Below are 5000 nucleotides of genomic sequence, written 5' to 3'. Positions count from 1 at the left end.
CACGTAAGATAAATCTAATCCTTTGGGCCAGCCCTAGGAGAGCTGTTAATCAGCTCAGTTGTCTGGTTAAACTAGGGTATACTTAACTTCATCACTAACCTTGCAGTAGTTCTTAGCTGCTTGGTGCAAGCTGCAGTGTCTCACTCAGGCCTGATAAACAATAATCGTTATCGATACTTGTAACAGATTTTGAGGTTCTAAAATCACACTAAATAATTTTTTGATTGATTGCCGTTGCTGCCGTAGCTCAGTGGTAGAGCGCTGTTTTCATGTTCTCAAGGTTCGTTGTTCGATTTCTGTCTCTCTCCTGCTTTTCGACCCAGCTGTGATTGGGTACCAGCGCCGTCAGCTAGAGTCATGGAAAAGGCATGGGGCCAGCAACCGCATCTCTAGAGAACTACTGAGAAATAGAAGTTTTTGCCTCTTAGGCGCCATTCCCACTAGAGTGGGAAAACAAATAATATATATATATATATATATATATATATATATATATATATATATATATATATATATATATATATATATATGTATGTATGTATGTTTATATATGTCTATTTGTATAAATCATCTTTCCCATATCTAGCTCACTCCAGCCTCCGATTTTCTACGCAGAGCTAACTCATAAGCTGTCCTTATGACCAATAATACAATGAACCTCAAACCTTGAGGCATTTTTTGGACAAATTCGAAGCCTCTGCTGGATATTGATTCCTAAATCGTGCACGGAAGTATCCTAACAAGTTGATTGATTAAAGAGAGAGAGAGAGAGAGAGAGAGAGAGAGAGAGAGAGAGAGAGAGAGAGAGAGAGAGACCTTCATTAGCACCTTTTACCCCGTTAATTGATTCGGACCTCAACTTTTTATTTATTTTCATTTTTGTTCACGCTCTCCCAAGTCTTGATGGCTATTCGAAATAAGAGAGAACGAGAGAGAAAAAAAATTGTTACTTTGATAGCAACATGAGACAAGCGCGCAGTGGGAGGCAATTTTCCAATTTTGATTGGCCAACACGGTTATTATTGCAGTTATTATTTCAGTTATTCGAGATGAATAAAACAAAATGCGATACGGAAATATTCGTTACAGTTGCCGGCTCATGTTTTATCTCTTATTATATCGGGCATATATACGGTATAGCATACATATACAATATATATTATATATATATATATATATATATATATATATATATATATATATACATATACATATATATATATATATATATATATATATACATACATATCTACTGTATATATATACATATATATATATATATGTATATCTATATATATTTATATACTATATATATATATATATATATATATTTATATATATATATATATATATATGTATATATATAGATAAATAGATAGAAAGATAGATAGATAGATGTTTTGATTAATATATATATATGATATTTTATTTGATACGTTCTGTATTCCGTTTTTGAAATTTTAGATGTATTTATATTTTCCACGTTCACGTTATCTGTTCTGTGGATACTACTGCTCTGCGGTTCAATGACCTTTCTTTAATAATAATAATAATAATAATAATAATAATAATAATAATAATAATAATAATAATAATAATAATAATAATAATAATGTATTTAAAGTGCTGCAGTATATTCCAAGTGTTATTATTTCAACTAAGTATTAACCGTGGTTGAACTGATTTACATTGTAGGGAGGGTCATGAAAAGCATCAGCTTCAAACAAATTTTTAGTTTTCTTTTTTTTTTTTTGAGCTGACGGTAAATTGTCCGTAACCGATATCGCTGTAACCAATAATAATTGCTGAACCGGAGCTGCCACCAATCACGATTAGCTTCAGTGATATCGGCTGCAGGTATTTATCGTCAGCTTTAAAAATAACAAAAAATAGTCAAATTCTAACATTCAGGAATGCCTTCCTCGAACCTCCCATTGTGAAAACCAATATCCACATCAACCTTGGTGAAAACATTCTTATTTTAACCCTCGCCAGTATTCAGCTACGCTCCGCTGCTGCCGGGAAACTCCCTTCTGCAAAGTTAGGCAAATCCGACACCTTACCAACACGTGAAACTCCCTCCGGATTAAGGAGATTAAACCAGATGCCTCTAGTTAATTACTTTGCCAAAGTAACTGAAAAAACTGAGCTGATGGAGGCACCTCTAATCCGTCTTACTGTTTAAATTCCTGGAAAAAAACCCGGCGAGGGGTTCGGCGCGCCACTTTCGAGTCTTTGCTGTTATTGTTAATAAAATAGTTATTTTTTGTTTTGTTTTTTGTAATACCTGTTATTTACTTGTTTTTTGTAGTATCTGTTATTTACTTGTTTTTTTTTTTGTTTTTGTTTTGCAATATCTGTTATGGCCTAGGAATGACACTAGAATATGCTACAATAAACTCAAGACGTGAACAGTCTTAGAAATTGATTTCCAGTTACTTTATTATTAATTGAAAGTATCCTTGTTCTTTATAGTTTTATTTCATTATTTGTCAGTTTTTTTGGTTTTCCCTCAAAGTTGACTTATGGCGTCTCAGAAAGTGTCTCGAATCACAAAACTAGCATGGAGTCAGTATCAGATTATTATTATTATTATTTCGGTAGATGAAACCTATTCACATGGAATAAGCACACCTAAGGGACCATTGAAATGAAATTCAAGCTTCCAGAGAATGTTGGTTTCAGCCTCCCAAAGCAGACCCCATACTGCAGTAGTACAGAGCCGGTGATTTTTCATTGCCTTGGGGGAGGCGCGAACCCGCGACATCTGAGCGGCATGTCACAACACTAGCGATCATACCAGCGGACCGATTAACCTTTGTGACTAATTTGAGAAATTTTTCAAGACACACTGAAGGTACAGCTTTATGATTAATAAACAAATGGAGTTTTTTTGTGCAATTCAAAAAAAAAACTAAATGTAAAGCCATCATCCAAAAATTAGATGATTGCGCAAAATTTCTAGTGTCAGTATATTGCACCTAATTAAGGAGTATCCCATTTCTCTCTCTCTCTCTCTCTCTCTCTCTCTCTCTCTCTCTCTCTCTCTCTCTCTCTCTCTCTCTCTCTCTCTCTCATAATATATGCTTTTCCCTGCCATCAAAACTTATACTTAAAGATAGAGTCATCGCTACTATCTGTCTGTTTGTCTGTCTCTCGATCTGTTTATCTGTCCTATAACACAAACTGAGTTCAAGACAGCATTATCTTTATCCTCCCAAAAATAGACATGAAGAGAGAGAGAGAGAGTTAGAGAGAGAGAGAGATTTAATTCAATATATCTATATATATATATATATATATATATATATATATATATATATATATATATATATATATATATATATATATATATATATATATATATATATATATATATATATATCCCCAGTTGAGAGAGAGAGAGAGAGAGAGAGAGAGAGAGAGAGAGAGAGAGAGAGAGAAGAAAATCCTCGTGTATGGAAATCGTGTTCTCCCGCCTACTAATAACATTTCCGCCACTCACCTGGTCCTCAAAAGTGAGGCTTGAAGTAGGTTCGTCTAAACTTATTGGAAAGAAATCGTCAATGTCGAAGTTTAATAATGAAAATACTCTAATGAATCCAATTTCCAACGAGACCTCTCGAGGGTGGAGAGAGAGAGAGAGAGAGAAGAAATTACGATTCCGATACAGCCCTCTCTCTCTCTCTCTCTCTCTCTCTCTCTCTCTCTCTCTGTCTCGTATGTGTGTGTGTGTCCGATAGAGCACTCTCTCTCTCTCTCTCTCTCCTCAGTTAAGAGAGAGAGAGAGAGAGGGAGAGGAGGACCAAGGATGGAAGGGTTGAAAAAAAGGGGAAGAGGATTAAGGAGAGGAAGAGAGGCGAGGGAAGAATTATCGGCTCTGACAGCTTTTCCAATCACCGAAGACACTGCTGGAAATCGAGCGTCTCAAACTCGTTTTCTTCTCTATTTTTTTTTTGTTACTGGTTTTTCGGAGCATTCGGTTTCCAACCCTTTTCGTCTTTTGTTTTTGTTATTCGGCAGAGTAATCTTCACACTCACACGTACATATATGTAGGTTATATATAAATATGTATTTATGTATGTATGTATATATATATATATATATATATATATATATATATAGATATGTATATATACATATATATATATATATATATATATATATATATATATATATATATATATATATATATATATATATATATATATATATATGTATACATCACATAAGTTCTAAACTTCTAAAGCCCTGGTAAATTCATTCAGTTCCTTACGAACTCGGTCACTGGTTTCACTAATAAGACGGGTTTGAAGGTTTTGTTATTGTCCTCCGGCAAGCTACTGGTAAGAAATCGGACGGACTGTTGACCGGTAAGAATGAGTAGTGGCTAATTCCAGCTTGAGCTATCGTTCCTTTCAGCAGATCTTAATTAAAAGACCCTTTTATCTCTCTTCCTAATGATTTCGTGAGTGTGGTTTTTAAAATAGTTTTCTTGCTTATTCTTGGTGTTTCCCCCAAGGTGGATCTTTCCTTCACTTTAGAGGCCGAATTGATGGCCAGGCAAAGGACCTTATTATAGATTTGCAATAATTCTGGATAAGGGACTCCATTTATTATCGATCCAGATCCGGATAAAGTTAATTTTTTCGCATCTTAGATGAACGCCAGTCAGAAAATGATTGCCATTGCCGTAGCGTTGTTTTCTAATGGGCCTGTCATCTGACGTCATTTTTCACAGTGTCATTATGTATTTATTATTTTTGACACTAGTTGGTGTATGGGGTTTTATAGTCGCCTTACGGTAATCTGTCTGACTCCATTTGATTCCCTTTGTTTTATTATTATTATTATTATTATTATTATTATTATTATTATTATTATTATTATTATTTTGCTTTCCCTTCGAAGGAACTAAGAGTTTCTGGGATACCATAATTCGTATTTTACGAACATGATTTTTTAAAGAAGAGTTGTTATTAAAACTTGAAACATTTTC

General features: G+C 34.0%; 1 protein-coding gene and 1 long non-coding RNA gene across 7 annotated transcripts in view; one reads left to right on the top strand and one right to left on the bottom strand.

Moving 5' to 3' along the window:
- Positions 1-5000, bottom strand: part of LOC136828328 (metabotropic glutamate receptor 8-like) — an 811414-nt gene that overhangs the window by 298296 nt on the left and 508118 nt on the right. The gene's annotated exons all lie outside the window — the stretch shown is intronic.
- LOC136828329 (uncharacterized) overlaps positions 1-5000 on the top strand; it is a 342392-nt gene that overhangs the window by 235947 nt on the left and 101445 nt on the right. The gene's annotated exons all lie outside the window — the stretch shown is intronic.

The sequence above is a fragment of the Macrobrachium rosenbergii genome, chromosome 42, assembly GCF_040412425.1.
Source record: "Macrobrachium rosenbergii isolate ZJJX-2024 chromosome 42, ASM4041242v1, whole genome shotgun sequence".
In the NCBI taxonomy this organism is placed as follows: Eukaryota; Metazoa; Arthropoda; class Malacostraca; order Decapoda; family Palaemonidae; genus Macrobrachium; species Macrobrachium rosenbergii.
Note: the sequence above shows the minus strand (reverse complement) of the source record. Positions and strands in the feature narration are given on the sequence as shown.